Source organism: Leucopleurus acutus, assembly GCF_964270905.1.
Source record: "Leucopleurus acutus genome assembly, chromosome: 7".
Lineage (NCBI taxonomy): Eukaryota > Metazoa > Chordata > Mammalia > Artiodactyla > Delphinidae > Leucopleurus > Leucopleurus acutus.
Window position 1 is genome coordinate 55390100 of NC_139150.1, and position 21450 is coordinate 55411549.

At 40.6% G+C, this 21450-nt stretch overlaps 1 protein-coding gene across 1 annotated transcript in view; it reads left to right on the forward strand.

Moving 5' to 3' along the window:
• The first annotated feature begins 5863 nt into the window (after window positions 1-5863).
• Window positions 5864-21450, forward strand: part of JAK2 (Janus kinase 2) — a 163418-nt gene continuing 147831 nt past the window's right edge. Inside the window, exons 1-2 of the mRNA XM_082842536.1 lie at window positions 5864-6436; window positions 6746-6824. The gene's annotated coding sequence lies outside the window, so the exon portion shown is untranslated. The remainder of the gene's footprint in view (window positions 6437-6745; window positions 6825-21450) is intronic.

A 21450-nucleotide genomic window follows, 5' to 3' on the forward strand; every position in this document is an offset into this window, starting at 1 on the left:
GGGGGAATTATGTGGTAAGTTATGATGACCCATTTTGTTGAACACTGTGTAAAAAGTTTAAAAGAATGAGGGAAAGCAATAAATGTTGAAATGAATGGTCTCCAGAAGGTGTTAAGTGAAAAAATGGTAACACAAAAAGTATAGAATTATCCATTTGGTTTATAGAGTTCAAAACTAAATCTATAGGAAATAAGTAGGAAAATGCTTAGAAAAAATTCTGAAAAGTTACACACGAAATAGTTATCAGTGGTTACCTCTGGGAAGTAAAGAGGGCTAGGAAGAGAGGATCAAGAGGAACTTCCACTTTGTATACTTTATCTTCCATATTAGTTGGATTTACCACAAGTAATATGTATTAATGTTTACTTTGGAATCAAAAAGGAAAAAAGTAGCTTGCTCAACAAATATAAGCCCTTTAATGAGGATAATAGATGCTAAAATGTACAAGACAACCTTTCAAAAGCCTTAAAACATGTCTATTCCAGTAATTAGCAGTTACTTAAAAAATTTTCCAAAGTTATCATTCCTACTAAAAACTTTATCACTTGTAGTGCTGTTGATCCCCAGAGCATTTCCTGTGGGTAGTAAAAGAGCTGAATTGGTACCTAAGTGGAACGCACTCAATACTAAAATTCTTGTAGCATTAGAATACCTAGCCAGAGAGTTTGCCTGAGGACTATTACATCATTTCATGCTTGATTTATAACAGATGAAGGCGACAGAGGAAAAGAAAAACCAAACCAAACCAAAACAATAGTCAAAAAAACAAAACCACTATTACACAAAAGGAGAAACCAAAGAAATAGTATTTGTTTTTTTTCTCCAAATGAATGGTTATATCAGTGTTCAGTGGGAGACAGTATTAGGTGTGGATGAAAGAAGAAAGTTATTCTCCTGGTTTTTCTCAGTTTCAGTTTGAGGAATGTAGGGTAGTATATTAGTATATAGGAGTGGAAGTTAAAATTGAGAACTAAGTCATGCAGCATTTTCTGGTCCATTTATGTATTTCATAGGTAACACTGAAATTCAGAGTATTTAACCACATCATTATGATGCCTTAATATCAAATCAGATTTTCCTTTGGTTAGTAGTGTAGATAGCGTGGAGTGACCACAGCAATTATTATAACTATGGCCCAGAAGACTCATAAAATTATTGTTACAGAGAAGGTAGAGTGAAGCAACTTAGAAAAGAAAATTGAACAGTGGTGACAGGAGTGATGTTTTATAGGAGTAGGTATCTTTATTTTCTGCTAACCCATGGGTTCTGTGTAATGTCTTAGATTGTGACTAATACTTGTATAGTTATGCTTGACCTTATGATTGAAGATCGAATTCCAAAATTGGTGGGTAAATTGGATTTTTAAAAGACATGCAGTACAGCACATGGAATATAGCCAACGTTTTATAATAACTTTAAATGGAATATAATCTACAAAAATTTTGAATCACAAAAAAATAAATGAGAGGAGCTCATATTACAAAAAAAAAAGATATACATTTTCCCTGTTGTAATTTGAAGAATAATTTTTTCTTTTCTTTTTCTTTTCTTCTCATCAGTGTACTATAATATCTGTTTCACTCCAGGTTATTTCATTGCAAGTACTCTGACACTACTAGATCTGACACTACTAGATCTGGTTCAAGTAAAAAGGGGAAATTTGTCATAAGGAAGTATTTTCAAGATACCAAATACAGGAAGTTTCTTTGGGCCTTATAAGGAAGAGGAAGCTGAAAAGCTAAGAGGATTCGCATTCCTGGTGAACTCTTTTTTTTCTCTCTTCTGTCTGTGTCAATTCTTTTCTCCCAAAGCAAGTCAGCTTTCTGTGCAAGTCCATGTACATGAATACAGATGGCAGCCATAATTTTAGAGCATGGGTAACTTCACTTTAAGAGAACAAAAAAGTCTGAGCAACTGTCTTTGAATCCCAGTTCCAACTTCCTCAGGAGGGAGATCATGAATGGCTCAGCTTGAGTCAGGTGACAACTCATGGTGCAATCAAGGGGTGTGGGTAGCAGGGTCACAAACCGTAACACAGGGGCTAGAGGCTGACTACTCTGGGTGAAGAAGACAGTTCTCAAAGAAAGAAGGCAGAATCCTTAATCTAAATAAGGACTCAGGAATTAACGCTCTGTACACTGATAATTATGCGAGGGGAATTTCTACTTTGAAGAGTGAATCTTGGTATGGATCCTTTTATAAAGAAAAATATTTTTAGTGAATTGGTACTATACCTCAAATGTTTTAAGTTAAATTTTTTTGTAAAGTACAGCATAATTATAATAGACATTTTGCATATTTTGCCAAATAATCATCCTTACCTGAAGGAGGTTATTAATTCCTGGCTTACAGATGGGGAAATTATTTTAGTTTTTATGCACCAACATTAAACTTATTCAGTTATCTCAAGGGAAGGAGGGACCTGCTTGCCAGGAACACCTTTTTCTTTGGGACTATAATGAAGAATGAAAGAATTGATGTAGAGATATACATATGATAAAGGGCAGAGGAAATTTTGAAAAAAACTTTTGCCATATCCAACCTAACTTTGAAATGAATAGTCCTAAAATATCTGGATGATTCAAAGTAAAAAACATTGCTTGCTTGTCTGTCTACCTGATTCACACACTCCTGACTTTGTCTTTCGGTTTATATTACTAGACCTGGGATAAATTAGCCTCTCTCCATAGCTGATGCCTTCAGAAAAGTACATCTTCTCTACCCTGGAAGGAAACAATCTAACTTGTGGATCTATCCCCAGTCTTCTGCTTGAGCCTGTTTCCCCTTCCAAGGGGAAGGACTTTCCTATATCTTTTTCTGCTCTCACATTTATGCTCCTCTTGAGAATGTTTTCATTATTTCATCAGTTAATGTCATAGTTTTGTTTTTTAAAAAATACAATTGCAGGTCTTTGCGTTTAGCTCTGTTACAACCCAGCCCTTATCATTCCTGCCCACACAGTTTCGTGTCACACAATAAACTGTGACAAATGCTTCAGGATTACTGAGAAAATCCAGCGTATTTCTTATATCCCCCAGCTTGGGGATATCTATAAATTGTCCCCACCACAACCATAATAGGCATTTAATAACTGTGCTAAGGGTTTAAAAATACTTTTTCATCTAATCTTCAAAACAGCTCTTCAAAGAAGATGTTCTTATCCTCATTATACTGATGACGAAATGGAAGCTTAGAAAATATAAATGACTTCCTTGGTGAAAACAGTGATTCAAACCTGAGTCAGCCAGACTCTCAACCTTAAGTTCCTAAACGCTGAGCCATGGATTTCCAACCTTTGCACTGAAACCACTTAAGGACTTTAAAAAGAAGTGAATGCCAAAGCCCTATCTAACACATTCTGTCAGTCTTGTTGCAGGTGTGGGTTAGGAATGGCAGTCAGGAGCCACTGCCACCATATTCTACTGCAGTAGAATGACAGAACCTGTGGCACAACACCCCATACTTGACAACTGGCTGCTAATTTTTACTTCGAGATATGGCCATACAATCAGTTTTGAATCTGAATGTTTCATCATCCAACCCAACTCACATTTCTTGTTTCTCCATGTTGTGTGAAAGAATGTCTTGAAAGACTTGGTCAAATGTCTTGGAATCCTCTTTTACCATTATCAAAGAATAGAGGAAACTTTCTGAAATATTCGCCCTGGGAGCAAATTTCTAGCTATGTCACTACCAGGGATCACATAAAGAGTTAAAAAGTTCTCCAAAGAGTGAAAAGAGCTAAACATTCCAGGGTAATATTGGTTTAAAATCATAGTATTTTTGGTAAGGAGAGAGGCTTTCACTAGTAGAATGACACTAAGCAAGTCACCTTATCTCTCTGTATGGGTAGATTGATTTCTCGTCTACAAGCCTGTGATTAATATATTTCCCTTGCCCACCCTGTCTTCCCTATACAAATCACTATTATAAAAAAGAATCCCTTCCCCCACAAGAAACCCTCAATATTTACTATTTCCAAATGGCCTTTCCCTGCAAAAAGGCAGTGGAGTAACAGATACCATGCCTGGTTGAATAAACACATCATTACAAAATATAGAAACATCATTTACTACAATGAATGTATCTGTACTCTTTAGAGTTCTTAAACAGGCTTTTGCCCCCCACCCCTCCCAAAGAGAATGCTTCCATTTCCACAGTTCAGACGACTTTCATTTTAACCCTAACATTAAAGCCACCTTCAGCACTTTATGTTCTTTACGTGGGTCTGTGTTCTGGTTTCTACTCCAGTTAACAGTTTTTGTTTGCAGGAAAAGGGAACTCTCGTGGTGGTTGCTGCTTGTAATTTCAACCTTAACATTCTAAACATATTTTAGATTTGCTGTTGAGTCACAACTCCTATTTCTAATTTCTTTTTAGAAATTAAACAACGACAACAACAAACACCAAGAACTCTCCAGCATATTTTGCTTGTCAGACAGCAGCCATAGGAATGCAGTTCTCCTGTAAATCCCGTCTTAGGAGAAAACAGGGCTCTAGTTCACTACTTACTTTAAAGAAGTCAGTGTGAATTCAAGTCATTTCCGATCCTGCTATCATTTGCTCAAAGACCTTTTGCAATGGGTCTTATGTAAGAAGAAATGCAGGAGTTGCTTTGGTGAGGTTTATTTAAAGAAACCATTAAATACAAGCTTGACCTGAATCGCAGCATCATTTGTATGGGGAAAGAGGGGCTATAAATGCAGGTTTTTGTTTTTTTGTTTTTTTTCAGATTGACAGAAAGAAGGCTGATGATGAGTGAAAAAGGCCCTACACAGTTGGGTCACAGGCTACTTCTTCGGCCTCACCTCTTACCACTGCCCCTTCCTTCACTGTCCTCCAGCCAGTGACCTCTTTCCCAGTTCTTTGAACTTGCCAAGCACCTTCCCTTCTCAGGGTCTTTGCCTTTGCTAGTGTTTCTGCATGAAACTCTTTTCCCAGATAGCTCATTCTCATCCTTCGGATCTCTGCTCAAACGTTAGTTTCTCTGGGAGGTCTTTCCTGGCCACTATAACTAAAATAGCACACTGCTTCCTCACTTCCTGCTCCTTTACTTTTCCTAGCGGCAGTTATACTCTGGCACATTATACTGATAAATTAAAAGCATTTTTGTCGCGTTATCAGAATACAAGCTCCCGTGGGGCAAAGAGTATGTGGGTTGTGTTCACATATCATCCTTGGGGTCCTACAGCCTGGCACACAGTAGATGCTCTGTAAATATTTGTTGAATGAATGAATGAGGCTCTTTGGGATGGTGGAAGTTGTCTCTCCTCCTTTGCCAGGCCTTGCCGCCATTCCACAGGCATCTGGGCACCTCATTCCACCTTCAACCCTTTCCAGCAGAGGTGACTGGTGGGAATCAGACGCACGGAATTGCATTGGCGCGAAACGGTGCGTTGGGTTGCCCCAACCCTCGGCGCTACTTCTCTCGGCCTAGCGGCCTGGACTGTGGAGGGGCAGGTTTGCTGCACCCCGAAAGTGGGAGCAAAAGCAAAAAAAGACAACAGTGCGCGGGAGGGGAAAGTCTCTGTGCGGTGCCAGGCTGTGCGCCGAGGGCGCCTTCCCGGCGTGGCTTACTCATTCCCAGCCGCCTCCGGCCACGCACACGGCCATCCGCGGAGGGCCCAGCCCAGCTCAAGTCTCCCCGCCCGCTCACGCCCAGGGGCCACCGCGGGAATCTCCGCGCACGCTCGCCGACTTCCCGAGAAGCCACGGTCCTGCGTAGCCAGTCCCCGTCGGCCCCTCCGCGCGCGCCGGGGAAAGCGCAGCCTGGGTGGAGAGGCACACGCGCGCACGCGCAGACCGGGGGCGCACGCCAGGCGCCCGCGCCCGCCCCCGCCCCGCTCCGAGGAGGCCTCAGCCAGCCGTGAACCGGCCGCCGCACCCGAGGCCAACTGGGAGGCTGAGTTGGACGTAAATAGGACGTCCCAGACAGTGTCGCCTGCGGCGCTGAGAAGACGGTGTGGCTTGGGAGAGGGTGGAGACGACGACTGTGACGGGCTTCCCGGCTGCCCGAAGTGGGAGTGGTGTGGGCTGCCGGAAGGAGAGAGGAAGAGGAGCAGAAGGGGGCAAGCAGCGGCCTCCGCTAGCGGCCTCCGCTGACGGCCTCCCGGGGCGCTGAGAGGCTGGGCCGGCTCCCGGCTTGCTCGTCAGTTCGTGCCGCCGCCTCGGCCACTCGGCCCCGGGGCCCGGACTTGCGGCGCGCGTCGGGGCGGAGGGCTGCTATCGCCGCGCAGGGAGAGGCCCGGTCCTCGCCGCCGAGGGATGTGAGTGGGAGCAGAACCCGCACGGGAGGGCCCCCGAGGGCCCAGCCTGGCGGACGCTCGGACCCTTGCCCGCTCCAGGGGCTTCGAAGATCGTGGCCGGGCGGAGGCGCCGGGTAGGAGCAGTCCCTGCGGCCTCGGGGCGCGTCCTCGTCGCCTGATCCGTGCAGCGGGTGGGTGTTATTGCTGTCTGGGCTCCGGCAGCAGTTCTCTCTTCACCCTCCCTCCCACCTCCTGATCCCCGCTTTCCCCTCGCTAGTGGCAGTAAACTCGGCAAGAAAATCCTCCTCTTTAAAAGGGAACCTACAACGGAGTGTCTTGCGTTGATATTTGCATCCTTATGTGTCTGATATTCCTCCTCCCCCTTTACTTATTCCTCTTTAAAATTTTCTAGACATCTGAACAGCCTAGAAAAGAGCATCAATTTCCCTTGGATTTCTGCGTTACTAACTGCTGCTTTTTTTTTTTTTTTTTTTTTTTAGGTTTCGGAAGCAGGCAAGGCAACAAGATGTGACCTGTTTCTCTTCTGCAGAAGAGGCCCTTCCTCCCCTTCTCGCGAAGGTGGGTATGCGATCCTGGCTGCTGTCTTTTTTCGCTGCAGTAAAGACGAGGGTGTCTTGAGCTGTTGTGCGTAGGAAGTCCAATGGAAGCGTGTGTCGACGGGCAGAGCTCATTGTCGCTTACTCCTTTGAAAATGGCAGTACTGAACTTTGAATATTGCTCTGGGAGGGTAATTTTGGGGGTTATTGTTGCTCTTGGATCCTTTAAGAAACGTTAGTTGTTTGTTTCTCTGCTGATTGTACATTGTCTTTCTTTGCAGAGAAAACGTTGTCCGTTACCCTTTCTCCTCAAGCAGCCAAAGATTGTTAATCTTTGAACGAGGAACATTTTCAAGTAATAAGAGATACCTATTGAGAGGACACGTTAGCTGCTCTTGCTGGGGTTTCTGCTACCACACTGAATGCTTCGTGAATGGTTTTATCTGCTTAAGTTTGCTGTGTCGGTTGAATTTACCCATTTTGCTTTCCGGTGGTTATTAATCTTTCAGAAGAAACTCCTTTTCTCTGAATGAAAGGATAGAGGCAGCTGAGTATGTCACAGAGGGGAGGAAGAATGTGGAGAAGGAAACTACAAGTGGGAATAAGAGCGATGACGATTGCTTTTGGTTTCATAATAGGTTTGTACAAGTGAGTTGTTGGGCTATTGCAGATATTCTGATATAACACCCTATAGATATGAAGATGAATAATCAACCTTTGGCCTACCTTTGCCTACCCCCTTCACCTTTTACCACTTTAGGTATGAGAATCGCTTGCTTGTATGTGCACATATCTTTTAGTGTGTAACATATCTGCAAAGCAGATGTGTCCAACATTTGCCTTAACAAGTATTTACCTGTACAGGAAAGCTACAGTACTTGCTGACTAGTTAAGCATATAATGCTTGTTTTGGCTCTGAGTGTCCTGTGTTTGGAGTTATTTAGCATGTTTTAGGGACCTGTTAAGGAATAGTTTGTTTCATTTACTGGTTTTTCCTAGTGATTTGAGACAGGTGTCTCAGGTATAGGATGGGAACATGATCTTTTCTCTACTTCACCTGGTTATTGCTGAAAGGTGAGATACTTTTGAGGCAGAATAGGGAAGGACATTGGCTTTGGGGTCAGATCTGGGTTTGAATTCTGGTGTTCCTGCCACTTAATAGTGGTATTATTTAAAATCTCTTTGAGTCTCTCTTTCTTATAAGATTGTTGTGAGGATTGAATAAGATTATGCATGCAAAGTAGTACATTGCTTGGCTACTGTGAAAGTCATGGCTGGGCAGGCAAAGGATATTCAGAGAAGGGCACAATGACTGCATAAGGTGATCTGCCGGTGACCAGTGTTTCTTCCTCTTTAGTACAAGGAGAAAAAGGACTTTTATGTCTTGAAGTGGTTAAGGGGTCTTAGAGCCTTTTTATGGAAAGGTTTGACCCTTATCATCTCTCCGCACCCCCCTCCCCCCCACATTTGTGCCGCCCCTACCAACTGTTGTGCTGCCCTCTTGTGGTTAACCATGCTAATAATAACTTTCTTTTGCTCCTCTCCCATTATTTTTTATTCTTCTCTTTTTTAGGCCCCTTCCCTTTGCTCCCAGTTTCCCAAACTGTGTGCTGAGGTGGCCTAGAGTGCCATTGAACCCAAGCATGAACTGATAGTTAGAGGTAGTTCACAGTTTCAACATTAGATTGACACATTCCTTTCTACAATGTCATGTTTTTGCAAAGGTGTATTTTTAGAGGTTGCTCTGATAAAAAGCAACTACTGTATGAAACAGGATACTACAGTGTCATGTTGTCCAATTTGATTCCAGGTTTGAGAGTTTGTACAGTGTCCAACAAGCACTAAGTTATAAGGACATTAACACTTAAGGGGTTTGAACCCACCTACTTAAGTATTTCTTTTGGCCTAAGGGTGCTATGAAAAAATTACTAAGACTAAGAATTTCCTAAATGGAGAAAGTTTGGGAACCTTTGCCTTAGGTTTTGGTTGGCTTTTCTGATAAATTTTTTTAAATGGGAAAACTGCATTTTTTAATGTTGGTCACTAATTGATTCCCCTCCCCACCAAAATTATTCATACAATTATTGATACAGCCGGTTATCAATTTATTGATAAAGCCAGTACTAGCTGATCATAGCTTAGTATATTTACTCTCCTATTTAATATCTTTATAGCTTCTGTCTAGCTCTTTCGTTTTAGGCTAATCCTATTGATTGTCATTCTAGTTACTTTCTGGTTTTTCCAGTACTGTTTTTCTACTAGTATTTTTGACCATCTCCTTAAACATAACATACCTTAAATGAAAATCATCTTTTTATACCCCTTTGTAATTTCCTTCTCTCCTAGCCATATAGGCTTTAAATTAGATGTCATCTTTAAACTACCTCTTTCATTTACCTCATATGTTAATCCATTCAACATGTCCTATTCATATTTATTTTGTCATTCATATTTCTGCTTCCCCCACTTTTACCACCTGAATCCCGGGACTCTTATCCTCAGCCTAGAATATTGAAAGTCATATCAACCTCTTAGAATCCAGAGTAGTAAGAAATCAGGTTGAAAATGTGGATTGGAATTAGATTATGGATGGTTTTAAGTGCTAGGATGAGAAGAATGTATCAGCACTTTGCTTCGTAGGTAATAGACAAGCTTTAAAAGTTTCAGATTGGGAAGGAACTTGCTTAAAAAAGTATTTTAAGAAAATCACAGTGGCACCAGCACTGGGTAGAGTATGAGTTGTAAAGAGAAGTGATAAAGCTAGGAAAATAATCTGGGCCTGAGGTAATGAGGATTTGGCTTTAGTGAAAATAAGACTGGAGAGATGTCACACAAGGCTTAATTCTGGACTGAATAAGAAAGGAGGATGTAGTGCGGGGAGGGAGAGGAGTAATCAAAAATGACTGAAGTTTTGATCCTCAGTGACAGAGGAAATCAAAGAGTGTTGAAACTCTTAAGATATCTGAGAACATGTGCATTAGGAAACCCAGAGAGGTTTAAAAATTGGCCAAAGTTACTCACCTAGTTGGTGACAAAAAGAGAACTAGGGTTTTATTAATGACAGTACTGACAGAAATAGGTATGAGGTATTAGTAGCTGGTTGACGGGATACGGACAACTGGGCTTATATTTTGGATATGTTGAGTTTGAGGTGACAGTGGGGTAAGTAAATGAAAATAGATAGCCAGACAGTGGGACAATATGACTAGAACGTAATAGAGAAATTTAAGGCTGGAACTGTGCTTAGAGAGAAGAGCAGTGCATCTGAGATTGAGCCTTGGGAACTGCACATAATTAGAGAATGGGTGAAAGAAGAGGAATTGGCAAAGGCGACAAAGATGGAGCAGTCAGTATGTGAAGCAGGTGGGTGGGTAGGTTAAGAAGGTGGGATTGATTAACAAGTTTACCATTGTTGATCACTGCCAAGAAGTGAGAAGAATCAGAATTTTAAAAGGTCTTGGGACGTCTCTGGTGGCACAGTGGTTAAGAATCCGCCTGCCAATGTAGGGGACACGGGTTCGAGCCCTGGTCCGGGAAGATCCCACGTGCCACAGAGCAACTAAGCCCGTGCGCTACAACTACTGAGCATGTATCTAGAACCCTCGAGCCACAACTACTGAGCCCACGTGCCACAACTACTGAAGACCGTGCGCCTAGAGCCCATGCTCTGCAACAAGAGAAGCCACCACAGTGAGAAGCCTGCACACCACAACGAAGAGTAGCCCCCTTTCGCCACAACTAGAAAAAGCCTGTGCACAGCAACGAACACCCAATGCAGCCAAAAATAAATAAATTAATTAATTTTTAAAAAAAGAAAGAAAAAGTTCTTAAAAATGTGTACTGCTGTCTTTCCTAATATAAAACCTAGAAAAGCAGAAGAAAGAAGAAAATTGCCTATGGTTTCCCCATGCAGAAATAACCATTGCAAATATTTTGTTCTCTCTAGTATAACAAAAAACCGTTGAATTTGACTTTTGGTTGATCAGTGGAGACTTCTATTCAAAGCTCTCCGTCCCTGGGACTAATGATGAGAATTTTAGACACAATAAAGACTAGGAGGTATTTTTTGACAGAATGATTGTCATTCATCTGTGTCCTCTCATATCACACTACACAGGGACCCATATTCCTTATGGGCATTAGCCCTGCATTTATATTATTTGAATGAGTAGACATTCAGTGGTTAGCATTAGACATTCATTGGTCTGTCAGTTTAGACAACTAACCTCTAGGTGCAATTGTACTGGTAAGATCTGAATAAAATGATAAGGTATTAATTGCTAAAAGGAAAGAGAAATTCTTGGTTGATAACTTATAAAACTGAAGGTAGTATAATTAAGAGTATTCAGATTAGGAAAGGACAAAGGAAGTGTTATCTGTTTTTGAAGCCTGTACAGTATAGCTATTCTAAAGGTGAATGAGGTAGAGATAGTCCATGGGCTATTTGTTTTGCTTGAATGAGTATTTTGATCTTCACAAGGACACTCTTCTGCCTTTTTTGGTATCAGTCCTTGGGAATAGGGCATTCATTATTGCTTACTAGGTTATTTTAATAAATTCTGATTATGAAATATGCCAGTAGGTAATATTTTTATAATATAAAAGGTAGTGTGATGTGAGGAAGTACACTGTTTTGGAAGTCAGGGGATCAAGGACTGACTGCTGTCAATATGGTGTGTGATTTTGAGCAAGTCACATAATCAGTGAGTCTTGTTTTTTCCTCATTTGGAAAGTGAAGGAGTGGACTAAATTTTTTAAAAAACTGTGTACTTTAGGGCTTCCCTGGTGGCCCAGTGGTTGAGAGTCTGCCTGCCAATGCAGGGGACGCGGGTTCGAGCCCTGGTCTGGGAAGATCCCACATGCCGCGGAGCAACTAGGCCCGTGAGCCACAATTACTGAGCCTGTGCGTCTGGAGCCTGTGCTCCATAACAAGAGAGGCTGCGATAGTGAGAGGCCCGCGCACCACGATGAAGAGTGGCCCCTGCTTGCCGCAACTAGAGAAAGCCCTCGCACAGAAACGAAGACCCAACACAGCCATAAATAAATAAATAAATAAATTAAAAAGAAAAAAAAAAAACTGTGTACTTTAAAAAGGTGAAATCACATGGTAAAGTGTGTATAAAGTTTAAGAAGTAAATGGTTTAAATGTTTATAACAAAAAACAGCAGCCCCTTGCCTCTGCCCCCCTCCCCGCATCTCTGATTCTTGTTCTCCAGGAAACCACTTTCAAATCTTAAAACAGTGTCTTCTGGTACTTAGCTCCATATGTGTAAATAACACAATCCACCATCAATAGGCCCCTTTCCTCCAATTCTGTATCTGTACCTGTACTCTGCCCTTCCCTCCTTTACAATGTATGTACTATTCAGTGTCCCATGTAAGACTTCTTCATCTATTTGGGGAGAGGAAACCATCCCCTTTTGCCTTCAAGGACTTTAGCACTGTATTTCTCTCTCCTTTTCTTGCATTCTCAATTTTTCCCTCTACTGGATCATTTCCATTAGTATGTATTTTAGTTGCTATTACTTTGTGACAAAACCACCCCACAACTTAGTGATGAAAAATAACTACTTTATTAGACTCATATTACGAGTCAGTATTTCAGATAGGGCACACCAGAGATGACTTGTTTCCACTCTACAGTGTCTAGGACCTCAGTTGGGAAGAGTTGCTGGCTGGGGGTAATTTGGAGGTAGAGGGCTAGAATCATCTGGAGGTGTCTTCACTCACATGACTGGTAATTGACACTGGCTGCTGACTCAGATCTCAGCTGGGGCTCTTAACTGGAACATGTACATGTGGCTTGGACTTCCTTAAAATATCGGGGCCTCAGGGTAGTTGGCTTTCTTACCTGGTGAGTCAGGGTTTAAAAGTGAGTATTTCAGTGAACATGGCGAAGTGGGGGTGGGGAATAGACTGCTTCTTGTGTTACCCAACCAGGTTTCTTTGCCTGATGTGCAGGAAGCCACATGCTGAGATGCTGAGGTTTGCAGCAGAGAAAATGTTTACTCATGGGGCAGCCAAGTGAGGAGACTGGAGAACAAATCTCAAATCTGCCTTCCCGAAGGTGAAGCGCTTGGGATATTTATGGAATAAAGGAGAACGGTGGTCTGAGGCATGGGGAAAGGTGATTGGAAGCAGGAAAAAAGTGCAGTAATTGAAGTTCTGCACAGGCACAACTGAGCTACAGGCTTCTACATGGGGTGCATGTTCAGAAAATGGTGGCATTAGTATGATCTGAGGGTGGAGCTTTGGGTCTTCTGACATGAAAAGGTGATCCAATGGACAATCAGGCAGTCCCAGTTGAATGGGTGGTGGTCTCAGCTGGGTTGAGCTGGTCAAGAACTAGCTCCTGAAAAACAACTTAGGCAAGCATTATTATAGTGACTTATAGTCTAAGGTGTTATCTATGAGAAAGCTATTGGGAGTTTAGATATATTGCTTGGCTAATGACTGTTAGCTATATGGATTTTAAAATCAACTAAAGGCAGGCGATTAAAAGCAAGTGAGTCAGGTTAGGTTTGGTGGACCTAATCAGGTTAGCCCTCGGTATAAATTGGGGAGTGGCAAGGTCACATTGTGGAAGAAAACATGGGCTAGGAGATTTTGTTATGGCTATCTCTGGACAATATTATTGCCATAATTGCCATTTTGCCACACTTCACATCCCTCCTATGTCCAAAATACACTAACCCCTTCCTCAGAGACCTCTAATTCACATCCCATAATGACATCGCTCAAAATCCAGTATCTCATCATTGAAATCAGGGCCAGATGAAGATGAGGTTCCTTGGGTATGGTTTCTTGAGAATGATTCCTCTATAACTGAAGACCTGTGAAAAGACAAGTAATATGCCCCCACATAATTAAACTACAAGATTGGAAAGGCATGCATTAACTGCATTAGACATTCCTGTTCAAAAAAGAGGGAAAAAAGGAGTCACACGGCATTCTATAGCAATTCCAAAACCTGGCTATGTGCATGATGGCAGTTTCTTGATTAGAGTTCAGTCCTGTTCCCTGGAAGTTGTTCTTAGTGGGCCGTGGCATCTTCTTTTGGTCTTTGGCTTCACCTTCTGAATCATTTTTTTTTTCCCCAGAAGAACTGACCTTGTTTGCCACTGAGTAAGTTTCTGAGCTTGCTTCCTGACTGTAGTAGTTTGGGGTCCAAATGCCTCCTTTTATTTTATATTATTACTGTCCCTTTCATTCTAAGCTAATGTAACTCCAGTAAAAACTTTGTGGACTTCCTGTGTGTCAGTTCATAGTCTACTCCATCAGACAAAAGTCATACCCACAAATCTGTTTTGAGAGGAACTTTTTGCTACCTTAGGCTTCTGTGAAGCTGCTGTAGAACAATATCCTTAAGATCCTAAGGTAATCTCTTGTTTGAAAGGATCTGTGAGGTACTGATTCAGATCTTTCTGAGGTCTGAACAGTGGGCCCACTCTAGATTTGGTTTTTGCCTTGAGGCCCTTTCTTTAAGAACATTTTGCTGGCTGAAAAGACTGTTTTTAGCCCTTTACATTTCATTGAAATTCCACTCAGAAAGCGAATAGCTCATTTTTTATTTCCTCTTGCTGCTCTTTCACTTATAAAGGCAGATAGAAGAAGCTAGCTGTTTCTTCAACATTCTACCTAGAATCTTCTTAATTTATTAAGTATATGTTTTATTTTCCATGTTACCGTAGGTGATAATTTTGCTAAACTTTACTATATAACAAGGATCTCCTTTTATTTAGCTTTCAATAGTATTTTCCTCTTTTTCCTTTAAGCCCTCACTGACAGCCTCCTTGAGGCCAGTTAAGTTTCCATTAAATCTCTTCAAGGCCCTTTAAATTTGTGAACACAAACTCCAGATGGGTCCCTATCTGTTCCTGGCCTTACTAGAACCGTTCCCTTACCCAGTAGTTCTTTTTTTTTTTTTTTTTGATGTATGTGGGCCTCTCACTGTTGTGGCCTCTCCCGTTGTGGAACATAGGCTCCGGACGCGCAGGCTCAGCGGCCATGGCTCACGGGCTCAGCCACTGCGCAGCATGTGGGATCTTCCCAGACCGGGGCATGAACCCGTGTCCCCTGCATTGGCAGGCAGACTCTCAACCACTGCGCCACCAGGGAAGCCCCCCCCAGTAGTTCTTAATCAGAATTACCTAGAGGTCTTGTTTACACACAGATTGCTGGGCCCTGTGCCCAGAGTTTCTGATTCAGTAGGTCTGTAGTGGGACCTGAGAATTTGCATTTCTGATAGGTTCCCAAGTGATGCTGATGATGTTGGTTTGGGTACCAAACTGTGAGAGTTACTGATTTAAACCAGGATTTGGCAGTATTTCTCTTAAAGTACAGAGAGTAAATATTTTGGGCTTTTCAGGCAAGATTGTCTCTGATGCAACTACTCAACTCTACCATTGCGGTGCAAAAGCAGCCATAAATGAAGAGACATGTAAAGCTTTATATACAAAACAGGCAGTCTTGTAAAGCTTTCTTTACAAAAACAGGTAACTGTCTGAATTTGCCCTGTGAGCTGTAGTTTGCCAATTCCTAATTTATACCATTACTTGACTCCATGTTGTCTTCAAGCTACTGCCCCATTTCTACTGCCTTTTGGAGCAAAGCTCTTTGGAAAAGTTGTCTCTATTTGTCTCTTCTTTTTATTCTCTCTTCAAATGTTTATGTCCTGCTACCTGGCTCTTTGGTGGGACTAATGGCGGACTCTGGGAGGGCTCACGCCAAGGAGTACTTCCCAGAACTTCTGCTGCCAGTGTCCTTGACCTCACGGTGAGCCACAGCCACCTGCCACCTCTGCAGGAGACCCTCCAGCACTAGCAGGCTGCACCACAAGACTTGCAGGATCTTAGTTCCCCCACCAGGGATTGAACCTGCGCTCTCTGCAGTGGAAGTGCGGAATCTTTACTACCGGACTGCCAGATGAGGACACTACGTTAGTTAAACTGGCAAAGAAGGATTCAATCCCAGACAGTTGACTCAGCAAGGTCACCCACCATCCTAGAAGTCTTGCTCCTGGTAGCTGCCAAGCCTACATCTGACTAAATTTAATTCATCTTCTAAAATCTTTTTTAGAAACTCTGAGCCCTGGTCTTGACTATGATGGACAAGTCTTCAAGGAGGATTCCAAACAGAACTAATATGGCACTCAGTCTCAACTTAAATATAGAAATGAGCTGAAAAATGGTTCCAGTAAAAGGATTCTTCATGTTGAATAATCAAGCCATTATTATAGCATTATGACAAAATGAAGACTCATCTTGGTCTAATATTTAACTGAAGGTAAAATCAGAATATTTATGATGACTGGAAATTTATTATAGCTAATTTTTTAAGTACTGGGTTCCCAGAGTTCCTTCAGTAATTTTTCTGGGATACCCTCATCCACCAGAGGGCAGACAGCAGAAGCAAGAAGAACTACAATCCTGCAGCCTGTGGAACAAAAACCATATTCACAGAAAAATAGATAAGATGAAAAGGCAGAGGGTTATGTACCAGATGAAGGAACAAGATAAAACTCCAGAAAAACAACTTAATGAAGTGGAGATAGGCAACCTTCCAGAAAAAGAATTCAGAATAATGATAGTGAAGATGATCCAGGACCTCGGAAAAAGAATGGAGGCAAAGATCGAGAAGATGCAAAAAATGTTTAACAAAGACCTAGAAGAATTAAAGAGCAAACAATACAATAAATGAAATGAAAACTACACTAGAAGGAATCAATAGCAGAGTAACTGAGGCAGAAGAACGGATAAGTCACCTGGAAGACAGAATGGTGGAATTCACTGATGGGAACAGAATAAAGAAACAAGAATGAAAAGAAATGAAGACAGCCTAAGAGACCTCTGGGACAACATTAAACAGCAACATTCGCATTATAGGGGTCCCAGAAGGAGAAGAGAGAGAGAAAGGACCCAAGAAAATATTTGAAGAGATTATAGTGGAAAACTTCCCTAACATGGGAAAGGACATAGCCATCCATGTCCAGGAAGTGCAGAGAGTCCCATACAGGATAAACATAAGGAGGAACACGCTGAGACACATAGTAATCAAATTGGCAAAAATTAAAGACAAAAATTATTGAAAGCAGCAAGGGAAAAACAACAAATAACATACAAGGGAACTCCCATAAGGTTAACAGCTGATTTCTCAGCAGAAACTCTAGAAGCCAGAAGGGACTGTCATGACATATTTAAAGTGATGAAAGGGAAGAACCTACAACCAAGATTACTCTACCTGGCAATGATCTCATTCAGATTCGATGGAGAAATCAAAAGCTTTACAGATAAGCAAAAGCTAAGAGAATTCACCACCATCAAACCAGCTCTACGGCAAATGCTAAAGGAACTTCTCTAAGTGGGAAACACAAGAGAAGAAAAGGACGTACAAAAACAAACTGAAAACAATTAAGAAAATGGTAATAGGAACATACATATCGATAATTACCTTAAACGTGAATGGATTAAATGCTCCAGCCAAAAGACACAGGCTTGCTGAATGGATACAAAAACAAGACCCATATGTATGCTGTCTACAAGAGACCCACTTCAGACCTAGGGACACATCAGACTGAAAGTGAGGGGATGGAAGAATATATTCCATACAAATGGAAATCAAAAGAAAGCTGGAGTAGCAATACTCATATCAGATAAAATAAACTTTAAAATAAAGAATGTTACAGGAGACAAGGAAGGACACTACATAATGATCAAGGGATCAGTCCAAGAAGAAGATATAACAATTATAAATATACATGCACCCAACATAGGAGCACCTCAGTACATAAGGCAACTGCTAACTGCTCTAAAAGAGGAAATCGATGTTTAACACAATAATAGTGGGGGACTTTAACACCTCACTTACACCAATGGACAGATCATTCAAACAGAAAATTAAGAAGGAAACAAGCTTTAAATGAAACAATAGACCAGATAGATTTAACTGATATTTATAGGACATTCCATTCCAAAACAGCAGATTACACTTTCTTCTCAAGTGCGCATGGAACATTCTCCAGGATAGATCACATCTTGGGTCACAAACCAAGCCTCAGTAAATTTAAGAAAACTGATACCATATCAAGCATCTTTTCTGACCACAACGCTATGAGATTAGAAATCAATTACATGGAAAAAAATGTAAAATACACAAACACATGGAGGCTAAAAGTACGTTACTAAATAACCAAGAGATCACTGAAGACTCAAAGAGGAAATCAAAAAATACCTAGAGACAAATGACAATGAAACCACGGTGATCCAAAACCTATGGGATGCAGCAAGAGCAGTTCTAAGAGGGAAGTTTATAGCTATACAAGCCTACCTCAAGAAACAAGAAAAATCTCAAATAAACAATCTAACCTTACACCTAAAGGAACTAGGGAAAGAAGAACAAACAAATCCCAAAGTTAGCAGAAGGAAAGAAATCATAAAGATCAGAGCAGAAATAAATGAAATAGAAACAAAGAAAACAATAGCAAAGATCAATAAAAATAAAAGCTGGTTCTTTGAGAAGATAAACAAAATTGATAAACTGTTAGCCAGACCCATCAAGAAAAAGAGGGAGAAGACTCAAATCAATAAAATTAGAAATGAAAAAGGAGAAGTTACAACAGACACTGCAGAAATACAAAGCGTCCTAAGAGACTACTACAAGCAACTCTGTGCCAACAAAATGGACAACCTGGAAGAAATGGACAAATTCTTGGAAAGGTATAACCTTCCAAGACTGAACCAGGAAGAAATAGAAAATATGAACAGACCAATCACAAGTAATGAAATTGAAACTGTGATTAAAATTCTTCCAACAAACAAAAGTCCAGGATGAGATGGCTTCACAGGTGAATTCTATCAAACATGTAGAGAAGAGCTAACACCCATTCTTCTTGAACTCTTCCAGAAAATTACAGAGGAAGGAACACTCCCAAACTCATTCTATGAGGCCACTATCACCCTGATGCCAAAACCAAACAAAGATACTACAACAAAAGAAAATTACAGACCAATATCACTGATGACTATAGATGCAAAAATCCTCAAGAAAATACTAACAAACAGAATCCAGCAACACATCAAAAGGATCATACACCATGAGCAAGTGGGATTTATCCCAGAGATGCAAGGATTCTTCAATATACGCAAATCAATCAATGTGATACACCATATTAACAAATTGAAGAATAAAGACCATATGATCATCTCAATAGATGCAGAAGAAGCTTTTGACAAAATTCAACACCCATTTATGATAAAAACTCTGCAGAAAGTGGGCATAGAGGGAATTGACATCAACATAATAAAGGCCATATACCGCAAACCCACAGCAAACATCATTCTCAATGGTGAAAAACTGAAAGCATTTCCTCTTAAGATCAGGAACAAGACAAGGATGTCCACTCTCACCGCTGTTATTCCACATAGTTTTGGAAGTCCTAGCCACGGCAATCATAGAAGAAAAAGAAATAAAAGAAATACAAATTGGAAAAGAAGACGTAAAACTGTTTGCAGATAACATGATAATATACTTAGAGAATCCTAAAGATGCCACCAGAAAACTACTAGAGCTAATCAATGAATTTGGTAATGTTGCAGGATACAAAATTAATGCACATAAATCTCTTGCATTTCTATACACTAATGATGAAAAATGTGGAAGAGAAATTAAGGAAACTCTCCCATTTACCATTGCAACAAAAAGAATAAAATACCTAGGAATAAACCTACCTAGGGAGACAAAAGACCTGTATGCAGAAAACTATAAGCCACTGATGAAAGAAATTAAAGATGACATAAACAGATGGAGAGATATACCATTTTCTTGGATTGGAAGAATCAATATTGTGAAAATGACTATACTACCCGAAGCAATCTACAGATTCAATGCAATCCCTATCAAATTGCCAGTGGCATTTTTTTACAGAACTAGAACAAAAAATATTAAAATTTGTATGGAGACACAAAAGACCCCGAATAGCCAAAGCAGTCTTGAGGGAAAAAAACGGAGCTGGAGGAATCAGACTCCCTGACATCAGACTATACTACAAACCTACAGTAATCAAGCCAATATGGTACTGGCACAAAAACAGAAATAAAGATCAATGGAACAGGACAGAAAGCCCAGAGATAAACCCACGCACCTATGGTCAACTAATCTATGACAAAGGAGACAAGGATATACAATGGAGAAAAGACAGTCTCTTCAGTAAGTGGTGCTGGGAAAACTGGACAGCTATATGTAAAAGAATGAAATTAGAACACTCCCTAACACCATCCACAAAAATAAACTCAAAATGGATTAGAGACCTAAATGTAAGCCCGAGCAGTATAAAACTCTTACAGGAAAACATAGTCAGAACATTCTTTGAGATAAATCACAGCAAGATATTTTTTGATCCACCTCCTAGAGTAATGGAAAGAAAAAGAAAAATAAACAGATGGGACCTAATGAAACTTAAAAGCTTTTGCACAGCAAAGGAAGCGATGAACAAGACGAAAAGACAACCCTCAGAATGGGAGAAAATATTTGCAAATGAATCTTCAGACAAAGGATTAATCTCCAAAATATATAAACAACTCATGCAGCTCAATATTAAAAAACCAACCCAATCCAAAAATGGGCAGAAGACCTAAATAGACATTTCTCCAAAGAAGACATGTAGATAGTCAAGAAGCACATGAAAAGCTGCTCAACATCACTAATTATTAGAGAAATGCAAATCAAAACTACAATGAGGTATCACCTCACACCAGTTAGAATGGGCATCATCAGAATATCTACAAACAACAAATGCTGGAGAGGGTATGGAGAAAAGGGAACCCTCCTGTACTGTTGGTGGGAATGTAAATTGATACAGCCACTCTGGAGAACCATATGGAGGTTCCTTAAAGAACTAAAAATAGAATTACCATATTACCCAGCAATCCCACTACTGGGCATATACCCAGAGAAAACCACAATTCAAAAAGACACATGCACCCCATGTTCATTGCATCACTATTTACAATAGCCATGTCATGGAAGTAACGTTAAATGCCCTTCGACAGATGAATGGATAAAGAAGTTGTGTTACATATATACAATGGAATATTACCCAGTCATAAAAAGGAACTAAATTGGGTCATTTGTAGAGACATGGGTGGATCTAGGGATTGTCATACAGAGTGAAGTAAGTCAGAAAGAGAAGAACAAATATCGCATATTAATGCATAGATGTGGAACCTAGAAAATCGTACAGATGAACCGGTTTGCTGAGCAGAAATTGAGACACAGAAGTAGAGAAAAAACATATGGACAGCAAGTGGGGAAGTGGTGGGGGGTGGGGGTTGTGTGATGAATTGGGAGATTGACATGTATTCACTGATGTGTATAAAATGGATGACTAATAAGAAAAAAATAATTTTTCTGATCTTAAAAAAAAAGTTATGTGCTTTTTGAACAGGTAGCACATTTAAATGTTTTAAAATTCAAAAAGTAGTATTTTTGTTCATAAGTCAGTTTGTGTGTATGTGACCATAAATATAGGTTAAATAAATAGAAGAGGAATTGCTTATTTAAAAGTGGTATGTGTTATTAATTTCAATAAATATTGCCAAATTTATCTCCGTAGAAATGCCAATTTATACTTTTCTACACTTTTCAGATGGTTT